The following is a 15000-nucleotide window of genomic DNA, read 5'->3' on the forward strand; positions in this document are numbered from 1 at the left end:
GATCAAACAAGTTTTTTAGTGACTTTTGCGACGGATTTGTGTAAATATTCCATTTCGGATCTGGAATGAAAATCAGTCTGACGACCTCATCAAAGCAATGGAGCTATCTGAAGAAGAGAACCATTTATTTGAACCAAGGCAAAACAAGAATCTGTGCGTTGGTGATGAAAAGAGAGAAGCTGAGAGGTTTTAGACGTGTTAAATGTAACAAGCTACCCTTTTTCCCATTGTATTGTTGACAAGATTTTAATCATCAGTGCTCTTCGTAGTGCTGCTGTACTGTTGCGTCGTCTGAGGAGATGACCCGAGAAATGAAAATAAAAGAAAAAGAGAAGCAAGTTTGAATGCATGGCGTTTTCATTTGTTCGTTATGAAACGCTAACTCGCATTGTTTTTGTTTGTTCGATACAGTTGTCCACACAGAAAGAAAGAAAAAAGAGAGGGGGAAAGAAAAAAACTTTTTTTAGGCGAATTACGCGTGTTTTAATGTTTAGTTTAAACACATGATGTTATTTTTTTTCCAGTTGGAGTTTTTTATAAGATACTTTTGTTGTTTTGCAAATTACAGTTTAATGTTATTCGTTAGGGCAATGGTTGTCTTGGACAATGGTTCGAGATCAATTCTTATTGTTTATAATTGTATTTTTTGCGTTTTATCAATGTAATTTGCATTGGAAAAATTTTTATGTATGTAACGGTTTGTAACGTTCGTTTGGGGGGGCTTCTTGTATTGTTGACTTAACGAAACATAGAAAATTATAGAGAAAAAGTAGATATTGCAGAATGATTACTTGATAAATAAAAAAATAAAACGGAATGTCGACATATGTTGTTTGAACATGTGGGGTGAACGAGTTAGAAGTCAAATGTTAATTAAGAGTTTGTTACCATCAGCAGTTCGTTTTATGTTTTTCGAAAGTGATTCACATATTTCATATTTTTTTGTCATCGTTTACGGTTTTCTGGTGTTCTCTTCGGCACACGTGTGGTCGACATGAGAACATCCATACACACGTTAGAGAAAGACGGACATAGCCACAGTCACATAGACACATTATATAAAAAGGAGATACACCACACACCATCTATAAGCGAGCTATGGTGGCGAAAACCTTCTTTAAAACTTTGAATATATTCTATTATATGTATATAATTCGGGGAAATTAAAATGATTTTGACAGGGGGACTAGCAAAAAATGCACGTTTTTACGCGCTAGCTTTTTTTTGTTGTGGTAAACTCAAGGCCAGTCATCGTGTTATAAGTAAACAGCGGTTTATTTTCATTCAAGAAAGAGTTAAACTAATGAAAAAATCTGGGCCACCCAAGGATGTGTGGATGATTTTTATGATTGATTCAGATGTTTCAGCAAAACAATTAATTCTGCAAGCTTCTGGAACCAAGGATGACGGAAAATAAATGTTTCATTTGTATTTCTTTATCAACTAATTAGCATAATTACCCGGCGTTAACTGGGGACGTGTACAACTAAAGAGAAGACGTGAAAAGTGTGTATGATATCCTTCTTTACCTCTCCCTATCCCTCTCCCCTCCTCTCTCACCATATTATTTTCATTCCTTCTCCTCTTTTTCTTTCTCTGACAATCGTTGACAAATTGCTGTATAATGGCGTTAAAAATCACCCTAAATGTCGAGCCCCCCACCCGAGTTATTCTGTTATTGTTGACACTCGAAAGCATAAATATTTAAATTATTTTGCTCAAAAAGAAAAACAAAGAAATATATAAGCTTTATGAGTGCCTTGTGTGGTTTATGACTTTTCTTTGATGAAAATAAACACAGAAAGATGAATTCCCTTTATATAATAGAAGATTACAATTGTTATTAATGCAAAATCTCTTAAACTGGGAACCAAACCACAAGACAAATGGTTTTTACATACAAAATCACGGTGCTTTTTCGGAATAGGCAACACAGAAAATCGAATCGAGTTTAGACTTTTAGCGAAATATACAAATAAAAAAAGTCGCTGTTAATTGCTAGAAAACTAGTTTTCAATCAATTAGAAGATCAAGTTTCGAACTTTCCGTAATTTTTTGGATATCCTTTTAGTTTACCTTGACCAGAAGGTTAGTTTAGGGTTAGGGTTAGGGTAAGGAAAAACAGTTAAGTTCGTATTGTGTAGAAGTACCGATATACTATTACAGAACACATTGAAATGCAAGATAAAAAAACAGCAGTTTCGTTAAAGAAATTCTTCATACAAATAAGGCTAATGATATATTTGTTCGCTGAATATCGTTAACATTCGAAGGTCTCCGTTAAAACTCTGAATTGATAAAATAAATACTAAAATTTACTTGAATACCTATTTCTAAAAACGTACCCAAAACTGAATTATCTAGCTAAAATATACAAACCATAAACAACGGAAAAAAGCTTTTCCTTCTTTCTCCATGTGTCTAGCACCAGTAAAAAATTCCGGGAACAGAGCTTCTTTGCAAAGTCTTGATATGTGAAACACATTGCTGCGGGGCAGCTTCCATGCAGACTACAACATAGTCGTTCTCAAATCTAGCATCAGCAAGTGCTGACAAATCTTTTTAGAAATGAGCAAACGTAGTTCTTTGCGTCGATCAATATCGGCTGACAATGATTCTATTCTTTAACACTCCATCTCAAGTGGCTTTTTGGCCTTGGTAAGTAAGATAAGTAATATTAAGAAGTTAACTATATTTTGTCAGCATTATTGACAAAAGCAAATAATAATAATAATAATAATAATAATAATAATAATAACAACAATAATAATAATATGTTGGTGCAAAAATATGTTGAACGTCAGAAAATGTCATTATTTTTGCACCAACCTAATAATGAAATGAAACACTGCAAAAACTAAAATCGTTGAATAAATTGATTAAAATATCAAGGACACTTAGATTTGTCAAAACATTTCCGATCCTATATGGCTGTAGCCCTCTACTCAGTTTGGTCTGCATATAAAAACGCTTCTTATCAGCTAAGTTTTAGTTCTTATCTGCGGTTTCCATTAAGATGTGGGGATATCGACCAAGAACTTTCGTCACTGCAATTATCTGCTGATCATGTCGATTAAATAAAAACTGATAAACAGAAAGACTTTTCACATGAGCAGAAGGTAACTCATTTTTTCTATCTGATTCATTTTCATATATATATATATATATATATATATATATATATATATATATATATATATATATATATATATATATATATATAGATGATGGTCATATTTGGAGATTATCATTTGCATATTTCGTACCAAATTTGATTGGGTGGAATGACAAAGTTTTTGCTATTAGATAGCATTTAGTGATATATATATATATATATATATATATATATATATATATATATATATATATATATATATATATACCTGGCGTTGCCAGGTCGAAACATATTGGCCGGTGGAGGGTTTAGTCACATACTATTAAAGATACACTGAATATCTTAACTTCCAACGAGTTTCTTGAAAGTAAACCACGTTGGATTTATGGAAGCATAAAATAGATCAATTTTCGTCTATGAAAATTAAACTCTCATTACTTAAAGGGGGAAATAACTCTTACAGATTAAATAAATTAACTTCCGTTTTTTGAAGGCAACTTATGTCAGCTAATGATAATTGAAACAGAAAAAAATTAAATATATATAAACTTTAAATATTTCTAAATAGAACAATTATAACAATTCTTTCACAACAAACAATAACATAGAGCTAATTAATAAAATGGATTTTGTTTTATGTAATATGCAAATGAAGTTACTTTTTAATGTAGATATCCTTTGATTAACTAATATATATATAGAAATCACGCTGGAATGAAAGTGTGTAAACTTTGAAGAAAATATGTTGAAACGTAAACACCGTCAGTGGAAGCCAAAAAGAGAGACTCTCTCTCTCTTTCTCTCTCTCTCTCTCTCTCTCTCTCTATATATATATATATATATATATATATATACGAGGGTCGTTTCCAAAGTAAAGCCTCCTATTTTTAACTAAAAAAATTAAAACGCTACGAAGACGGGAGTGGGACTGTTACAAATGATCGACCTTTTGTGCGCTAGGATTTTTTTTCCCACATTATCACCATCATTCTCAGTACACTTTTCCAGAAAATTAATTACGCATCTTTCACGTCCATGAGGCTTAGAGACTCATAGCGTCAATATGTGCAGAAGAGAGATTAAACCTTCAGATTATGAATGCATAAGTTCAGTCATCATAACAATGCAATTTGCAATCCCCTCTGATCCTTTCGAGCGAAATAAAAAAAACAACAGGCATTACTTTTGGCATATATATATATATATATATATATATATATATATATATATATATATATATATATATAACTGCTGTATATTTCAACAAGTTTCATTGATAATGGTATTATATTCTGAGAAGTGATTGGATAGGGTCTGCCTAGGGGAATATCCTTGTGGAATATCCACTATGAGGGCTAGAGATCAGACGGTTAAGTAGCAGACATCTCACTCAAGATTGCCTGCAAGCAAGGCTGGAATTCCTTCACTTGAGATTTTAGTTCGCCATTCTTTAAGTATCTGAAACATCTTGCCTGCATACTCCGAGATAATCTTAGGAGAGGAAGTCAAACCAACATAAAAAAGTATAATTTCCTTTAACAAGTTGAAGCAGTAAAGTGACGAATACATATATGCAAAGATAAAAGTGTATATATATATATATATATATATATATATATATATATATATATATATATATATATATATATATATATATATATACATATATCCGCACTGATGAGCTGTGAAACAGCAAAACAGTACTGTATGTGGATTACTATATATATATATATATATATATATATATATATATATATATATATTCTACATATTTTAGCCTGTAAAAATACAGCAGAAGTTGTAGCTCGTTGACTTAGAATGACTACTTTATGCCAAATTGATGGTTGAAACAGATTAAATTTGTGCTCATTTTTACATTAAATACTAATTAATCTTTATTAATCCCTTATGTATGGCACAGTCACGTTGACACACCTATTCTCGCCAGATTACTGAAGTTAAGCAACGTTGAGGCTGACCAGTATCAGATGAGTGACCATTTGGGAAGGCAAAGTGCTGTATGTACCACGAGGTAAAATACCAGATTGGGAAACTGGCATGGTCTATCCTTCTCTCGAGTGTAGATAGAACTCTCTTAAGCCATGGTAGTCACCCCGTCTAGTGATGACGTCACGATAAAAAATACCCTTGATAGCCCTGGCAAAGCATCAAGTATTCAGATACTGACAAGATTTGAATTACACTAAAAACTCGTGTAGTGAATTCAATCTTGGCTACGGCCACACTGGATGAATGGAATCCATTACTGCGCATCGAATGAATATCATAATATTCGTTATATCATAATTTTTTGTGAGATACAAAATTTATATATTGCAATTATGAGTGAAAGGCATGTTTTGATTTTCATGATTAAAATAAGGGAGGTTTCACTCTCAGAGTTCTAGAAGGGTGAAGGTGAAACCGATCAGCTGACCTCCTATTTTTTTAATCGTAACTATCAAAACATGTTTTTTCCTAATAATTGCAATATATATATATTAATATATATATATATATATATATATATATATATATATATATATATTAGCGGTCAAAATATAAGGAAAAAATACAAAAAATATATAGATACATGTATTACTTAGAAAGTAATACATGATTAACAATACCATTTTTGACCAAATAAAGACTAGCGTGTAATGCATAAATATTATACAATGCTACCAAATCTTAGGTAATAGGTTGTTGTTTTTTTAATAAAGAATAAATGAAACAAAGTTTTAAAAAATCAGCAATTAAGAAAAGTTCATTTATCAGTAGGATTGTGTTTTTAAACAATATGGCAAATTTATAAAATTTTATAATAGTTTCTTAAAAATAACGATTAAACGGAACAAAGGAAATAGACAACTGAACAAAAGTTAAGCAACAATCTTGTTTATACTTGATTGTGAACAAAATATCCACAAAATTTAATATTTGATAAATATCACCTTATTTTCAATGATTTCTCTACATTATCAACCACATGATCTAATTTCATCCCATTCGTCCTTCAATAACTTCCATAGATGATCCTGGTTTTTCGGGGTTCTTTTCTGGACCCTAATTATCTTCCAAATATTTTCTGTTGGATTCAGGTCGAGGCTCTGGTGTGACCATTTCATTAGGACGATTTGCTTTTTCTTTAAGTAGCTAACGTTGTGGCAAGTTGCATTGAACTTCATGAAAATAGAAGACTCATAAAGATTATGTGTAGCATTAGCTGAAGAAACTTTTTGTGAATCTCAGCATGGATATTTCAATGTATGCAGATAATAGGGCAACTGCTGGATAAAATTCCCCACACCATCACACTGCTCCACCAAACTTAACAGCTTTCTTGACACATTGATAAGACAGACTTTCACCTGTTGTATGACGTGCGTAAGTTTTGCCGTCACAATCAAATATATTAAACTTGAACTCATCACTGAAATGAACTGCATTGTGCGTCAGTCCAAACATGTTCTTTCGCATATATGGCTGTGCATGGACGTCCGGGGCGTGCTTTGTCATAGGAGAGTTGTTCCAAAAGTAAATCCTCCTATTTTTTAACAAAAAAGTTGAAGATCTACGAAGACAATGAGCGACCTTTTGTGCTCCAGAATAAATTTTTTCTACTTAGTCACCATATTTCTCAGTGCACTTTTGCCAGAAATTCAATAACACATCTCTGCTTCTGATTCATGTCTATGACAGGGGTTGCTTTCTTGATGATACTTGACTTTTGCATTTTAACCTTTAATTCAATAATTTTAGAAAATCAGCAGTAGGTTTCCTACAGTGTAATGCATTATGTGCTAAGTCACAGCAGGAAGGAATGTGAAACTTCCTCCCGATGCCACATGTTGGGCCCCCAACTAGAGTAGGCAATGAATCAATTTGACTGAAAAATGACGATTTCACCAATTTCCATGAAAATAAATGTATTGGAAGTCTGGAATATTCTTGGATCCTCATTCAATATTGGCCAACATTGCATCGGCGTTGCCCAGCCATAAAATACGCTTAAATGTGATATTTTAATTTATACATATTTCGTATTCATTACTATAAAGTCAATTCTCTATTAAGTGTTATATTGTATCGAATTTATGGTAGTGATTTTAAAAGTAAAAAAAAAAAAAAATATGACTTGACTGTCATCAACTAGAATCGAAACCAAAACTTATTGTTCTCTAGCCTTATTGGTTACCATCTGCAAGTTTTTACAGTAAGTAAGGGTTTTGTGGCAAGAGTTGCGCAATCTTCAACCACACCTCTCCTAAGTCGACATCGTTGAACACCAGTGGCAAGTGGAGGTTTAGGACAACTGAAAACAATGCCGAGATAAGCGGAAAACACATACAGCGCCTAGCCTTCCAAAATGGTTACCCATCTGGTACTGGCCAGGCTCAACGTTGCTTAACTTCAGTGATCTGACGAGAACTGGTGTGTCAACGTGATTGCGCCGTGTATATGTGTGCGTGTGTATATATATATATAGTGAGAGAGAGAGAGAGAGATACATATATAGATATATACATATAGATAGATATATACATATATATATAGAGAGAGATATATAGATATATAGATATACATATATATATATATTTATATATGTATATATATATATATATATATATATATATATATATATATATATATATATAAAAATAAGTGGATAGTCCTTAATCTGCAGAGTTTCAAAGAAATACTTTCCTTCTCATCAGAGGGTAGGGATTAGCAAAATGTGGGGTCGGATTCCACGGAATTCTGCCTTTTAGATTGTTTGAATCATCTTCCATTCACGCGATTCCTTTAGATTTTACTTGTAGGAATGGAAATTTAATCAACTTTTTTGGATTTTACCGTTATTGGATATTTTACCCTTCACCGGACCATCCATTCACGCGAAATCACCTTTTTCTTGACCCTATTCCCCCTGCTTCACTATTTCTTACCAAGTAAGATCTATGACTTACTTGTAGTTTCATTAAATACTTTTGAAAGCAAAATCCAATCCCGCATTTTGCTAATCCCTACCCTCTGATGAGAAGGAAAGTATTTCTTGGAAACTCTGAGGAATAAGGACTATCCGCTTATGTTGTGCTTCCTTCTTAAAATTAAATATGTTTTTAACTCTTTTTCAATATGTTTTTTTAACATGTTTTATTAACTACTTGTTCTCATTATAAGCTCTATTTCCTATTTGGTTTTATTGAGCTTTTACATCTGGTTGAGATTACTTAATAAATAATAACCCTTTAATATTTATAATGTACATTAGATTTACTATCTTGGATTATCTTGGTAATATATATATATATATATATATATATATATATATATATATATATATATATATATATATATATATATATATATATATATAGAGAGAGAGAGAGAGAGAGAGAGAGATTTGACATCTAGAGAAGCGGTAATTTTATTGTTGATTTTAGTGGCTTGAAGAATCTGCATGAGTTCTTCTGTGGAGTTTATGCTGTGTCGTCAAGATAAATACGGTGTGATGAGTTCATTGTTTTTTATGTTATATATTGGGGTTGTCAGGTGTGAAATTATGGGACGAAGTGGGAAATTAGGTTTATGGGTTTTTACGTTGCCATATAAATATCCGGGTTTATAATTTGCAAATATTAGAGGGAGTTTTAGATTGTTTATTACAGCATTGTTCGCTGTGATAAGTTTATTTAATTGAGTTTTTAAATCATTGACAGAGCTTTTTACAAATATACCAGTAAATGAAACAATTGCCATTATCGTTGACAACATATATAGCAATCCAACCCTTCCTCCACTGAAAATGAGCCCAACAATTTTAAAGAATTTTTTATAACGTGCACAACTAAAGTTCCATTTTATGATCATCTGGGAAATGTGCATACACAGGTGGATGGCGTAGCTATTAAGACCAATATTCTGTAACTTTTATATAGTCAACCTGGAGAATAAGGTCTTCGCTTTGATATATTCGATATATGGACGATATATTGATTCTTGCCGATAATTCCGTCCTTAACTTCATATACGAACAAAGTGTTGATAATGAAATCTCGTTTTTAGATGTTCTCATTGACTCTATTAGCGACGAATTTATCACCTCCGTTTTTAAAAAATCTACACACACTAATTTCTGTATTTAAAATTTTAAAAGTGAATGTCCATATCGTTATAAAACCAATATAATAAAGAATCTTATACATCGTACGAAGGTGATTTCCTCAAACAAAAAGATATTCTTTAATGAATTAAAAAATATAAAACAATTTTTAGTCAATAACCCATTCCCAAACTCTTTTGCAGATAAACAAATAAAACTAGCGATCAGCAATTTGACTGAAACTAGTAATAACCAACAACAAAAAAAAACAAACTCTCAAACCATTCAAATATATTACTGTACCTATTTACTATGCCTCCCCACGGGACAGAGTTAGACACCAGGGTCGTTTTTTAACGTGGAGAAAAGGTACCAAAATAAAAATTGTCTCAGTCGTGAAAGATTTCTCCTCCACCGAAAGAGAACAAGAAATAGAAGTGCAGCATCTGAAGAACAGATACTACACTTTGATCTTGACCAAAAGGCCAAGAATCAGCTACACAAGAACTCCAAAACTGAAGAAAGTATTCTAAAAAATATAATCCATCGATATGTGACTCTCAATAATAATAAAAAAATAAAATTTATTATCTATTATAAAAAACTGCAGACAACTAACCTCGTAATTAAAAACATTTCGCAGACAAATAATTTGTTAGAAAAAAAAAACAATGTAGTTTACCAATGTAACTTCCCATTAGGAGAATGTATCTCTAATAATCCTAACTACATAGGCTATACTACAAAAACATTGTCGCGAAGATTAACTCTCCACCTCTCTGACTCTAGTTCGATATCGCAACATTTGGGAAAACATGGCTGCCATCATTCGGAATTTCGAAAAATCATGGTTAAAAACACTAAGGTTTTGCAAGGCGAGAAAAATGTTAATAGACTAAAAATACTCGAAGCATTGTATATTAAAACAAAACAAAACAAAACAAACAAAAAAAACGCAGATCAATAATGTGAATTACAAATATAATCGAAATATCTTAAAATGGTTAGGATATGGGATGTGCCCCTTCTGAGGTTATCTTCTTTTTTTATAAATTAACTCAAAAAAAGGAATGTTTTATCTCAGATCGCGTGGAAGTTCGCTGTAGAGGGGTACGCGCCAGCCCGTGTTTCATCGACTTCCTCCATCAAAAAAAAAAAAAAAAGCATCCAAACGGGGATAACAATTATTCGCTCTATTCTCTGATTTAAATACGGTCTATAGGCTTGTGTGTTGTATAAAATATATTTTAGATAGATGGATAGGTTTTTCCTAGCCATTAGCTAATCATCGCTGCAATAGAATGTGGGTTAGAAAGTCTCGGCATATATTTTGGACATGGAAAGATAATTAATTCAATATATATATATATATATATATATATATATATATATATATATATATATATATATATATATATATATATATATATTTCTTTTTATTTTCTTTGTTTTATTTTAATGAACAGAATCAAAAAACGAACAGATAATATGTACAAATTAAAAAAAAAATGACAATAATATTTCAGTTCATCAGGCTTATTTCTTTTTTTTTTCTTGAACTCTCAACAACGAATCAATACAGATTCACAGCCAAAAAAAGGTTTATAGTGTTATTCCCCTTCTACTATTGATTTTGCTTTTTATGTCTCTTAATAGTTGATTCGCTATTTGTTTATAGTGTTTTGTTTTTTTCTTTCTTTCATACGATGAACTTTTCTTTTTGTCAAGCACTAACGAAATCTGAATTTTCATATTTTTAATAGTCCTCTTGAAGAGATCCGATATTTCCTTTATAATTCACAAATGGACGGAGTTGATGAACCAACCTTTGTTTTACGCTGAAGGACAACGACGATATACAATTCCTGTATTTCTCGTGATAAAATTATCAGCGGAGTTCAGACGTATTTCTTCTTCGGACTCTTGTCTACAACTAATTTGGCGTTTAAAATTCTTAACGGCTAGCCTTTTCCGAAAGAGACGGAGGATACATTTTTTCTGAATTTTAACGATATCAGCGTTTTTATTTCCTTCTTCTTTTTTTATTCCACTCTTAGATATCGCCGTTACTGCTGTGGTAACGGCTTACTTGTCTCACGTTTTTGGATTTTTAATCATTAAATTTATTTGTTTTTTATTAATCCAATATTGATCTACTTCAACTAACGTCACAGATAGCAGATTTTCTATTTTAAATATGTACATATGTATATAAGTTAGAAAAGAATTTCATCCAAGGCATGAAAATTGTTAAACAAAATGTTTTTACTATAAGCTTTAAAAATAAAGGTACAAGATTCAATTTGAAATTTATTTATCTTCAAAGTGCACTTTTATAAATTTTACAAAGTAAGGTATAAAAATTTAATACCTTACTTTGTAAAATTTATAAAAGTGCACTTTGAAGATAAATAAATTTCAAATTGAATCTTGTACCTTTATTTTTAAAGCCTATAGTAAAAACATTTTGTTTAACAATTTTCATGCCTTGGATGAAATGCTTTTCTAACTTGTATCGTATCTTTTTAAGATTATATTTTATTTAATTTATTAATTTGGATTTAAAAGAAATGAATGTGGTTTTGCATGTATTTATAAAAACTCTCCTACTCTCTATTTCAGTTTGTATTTCTCCTCACACGACAACTCATTTTTGCAAACCCCTCTTTGTATTATTACAGGTCTGAATATTCTCTGTTTCAGTTTGTATTTCTCCTCACACCACAACTCTTTTTTGCAACTCCCTCTTTGTCATACATGTCTGAATAATGAGAAAATCTGAATTATTTTAACAAAAACTTCAAAATAACTTTTTTAGATTAAATTTTTTAAACTTCTTTCAGAATAGAAACTCTTTACAGTTTAATAAGGAACATATTTCATATATGTTTCATTAAAATATTCAGTAGATAACGAGAAAAATAGAGATGAAAATTTCAAAAGGACTATATAACTGGTTACGCTCAATAGTAATCCTCGCCAGCGAAAGTCTTTGTTATTGTTATTCTATTATTATTATTTAAACATTTTGTGTCCTGCTCTTTTGTGCGAGGACTAATATGCAATAAATTAATATACTCTATATATAACATAAAAAAGTCCGCCCACGTAATTCATAATAAGACACCACGTGACCATGATAAAAATATGTATATATATAATTAGTAAAAAACAATTTCTACAACATGCCTGAGGATGATAGAGGTATCTATGTCGAAAGCGCTCGCTTTGGATCCAACTTATACAATTTTGAAAAACACAAAGAAAACTATTCGGAAATTGGAGAAGATGAAAAGGAAGATAATAAAATAGAAGCATTCCGTGCTCTTCAATAACATTTGTTTGAATGAGAAGATGCTGCCTAACTATACACAATATATATGTGTGTGTGTGTGTGTGTGTGTGTGTGTGTGTGTGTGTGTGTGTGTGTGTGTGTGTGTGGTCATAAAATAAACATAAGCCATCAGAGGAACTCTTGAGAGTTAGCGTGTGAATGACTTGGGTCTGGGTTGGAAAAGTGATCATCAGCAGCAATACAGTTACTCGATCTTCTTGAGGTGTTTCTCTTCAAGAAGGACGAAGGACATATTGGATGATACAGACATTTCAATCTCTGACCTCAAAAGTACTTAATGGTTCTGCTTGTTTGACCCGAGGAACAAAACTAGGATACACTTCTCATTCAAAAAGCTCTCTTTTAACCATAGCCCCCGTCGGTCGTTTCTAAATGGACACTAGAAAAGCTATTACTTAATTGTGTACTTACTCTCCCCATCCACTTCCTCCCACTCTCTTTTAATAACTTCATAATTCTGTCAATATTTACCTGATTGCACGAGTGTGTAAATGCCTCCGAGATTCGATTCTCAAAACACTTTGGTCAGTTTCTGTTACCTCAGGTGTCAACATTCAGATTAGGATATTCTGTTTCTGATTTTTGAGAAGAGGATTGATTATTCGTATCATTTAGATGTTTTGGATTATTGTTCTCATCTTGAATCTTATTCTCACAATATATAAATATATATATATACTAGACTACCCGTGACCCGTTGGGTCAGTATGTTATATTAGCTATGCAATCCATGTATGAGCGTGACACTTGTGACATAAAGAAAATATATATTTTTTTTTTTACATAACAGAAACATTTCTGTGAAAGTATATTAAAATGAAAAAGAATATAGATAGATTTCTATGAGCCGTTCTGTTTATTAAAATTGATTATTTAAAAAAAAAAAATTACAGTTACTGAATTATAAGTGGTTGGCCATACTTATAGGTAAATGTGCACTGAACAAATACCATAATACTTATTATAGTTAAATTCCAATTTTGATATATCTGCTTTTTTTTTACATCGTTCATTTCTGTATTACATTTAAGTTATTTTAAACCCCACTTTTCGCATGTTTAATAATAATTTCGAAATAATAACGTTAATATCTCAGCGTCCTAATTGTTCTTTTGGTTTTTTTTTCGCGTTTAAATTATCCAAATAAACAATTGTTAATACTGTCTGCTTTTTTTTTTTACATCGTTCATTTCTGTATTACGTCTAAGTTATTTTAAACCCCACTCTTCCCATGTAAAATAATAATTTCGAAATAATAACGTTAATATTTCAGTGCGCAGGTCATGCGTGCAGGCGCAACCGGATGTCGTAAACCGGAAAGTGGGTTACATAGATCGTTACAAGGTCATTTGACTTTTATAATTATAGAGATATAGTAATAAATAGTGATGTGTAATGATAAGCAGTAAAATCGTACATCTAGGAACAAGGTAGATTTAAGGCTCCTAAACACACTAGAGTTGTCCGCGAGGAGCCGTGGCATAGTGGATAAAGTAGTTAATAAAATTAAGTTGTAAGTTACACTATTCTGGAAGCTGAAGGTTAAATCCAAAATACAATTGCGAATTACGAATTACTTAGGATTCCTACTCAGTCATGGCTGACGTTGTGGAAAATGATACTCAAGATAACAATAGTCAATATATATATATATATATATATATATATATATATATATATATATATATGTGTGTGTGTGTGTGTGTGTGTGTGTGTGTGTGTGTGTGTGTGCATACACAAACTTTCGTTGTATCAGCACAGCTCTTCAGTATGACCATGTTTTCAACTGAGATTGCAATCAGATCGATTTTACAACAGTTTTAACTTTCATCCATTGTGACGTATGTATTTACATATTAACATGTATTGATCTTCACATAGACTTAATGTTGACTGCTTCAACCTATTTTTCTGGAATCTAATATATTCTATAAGGATAATAGAAAGTGGATCGACAGTTGACTTTTAGCAGCCTTATTACTCTCGCTTCCATTATTTTGTCCTTTAATCCTCACATTCCATGAGCTACGTTTCTGACATAGGAGAAGAATTGCTGTTTTCTGGATCGGAATTTATCCAATGAAAACTCTCTCCTAGGGATTATGGCCTAACGGTTAAGGCACCAGACTGTGGTAAACATGGTCTGAGGTTCGATCCCTAGAGGCAGTTAAACTACGCTGATGAGAGGTAAAAACCTTGAAACACGCGTGTACGTAGATTACTGTTTTAAAAATAATAAAATAAATGAAAATGTTATATACGTCCAAATTAAAAAGGGCGACTTTCTAAGTAAATAAAAAAAAAATGAGCTCCGAGGCGGCGCCAATATTAACCGTAGTTATCGCTTGAAAAATAACAACAATAACAATATATATATATATATATATATATATATATATATATATATATATATATATATTGCAT

The 15000-nt window shown here is 31.5% G+C and overlaps 2 pseudogenes; both read right to left on the minus strand.

Annotated features, from left to right (window-relative positions):
• Positions 1 to 7459: 7459 nt before the first annotated feature.
• Positions 7460 to 7576, minus strand: LOC145280464 (5S ribosomal RNA; annotated as a pseudogene).
• Positions 7577 to 9564: 1988 nt separating this feature from the next.
• LOC145280556 (U2 spliceosomal RNA) lies at positions 9565 to 9718 on the minus strand (annotated as a pseudogene).
• Between the last annotated feature and the right edge of the window lie 5282 nt (positions 9719 to 15000).

The sequence above is a fragment of the Euprymna scolopes genome, chromosome 7, assembly GCF_053919585.1.
Source record: "Euprymna scolopes isolate OS-2025 chromosome 7, ASM5391958v1, whole genome shotgun sequence".
Lineage (NCBI taxonomy): Eukaryota > Metazoa > Mollusca > Cephalopoda > Sepiida > Sepiolidae > Euprymna > Euprymna scolopes.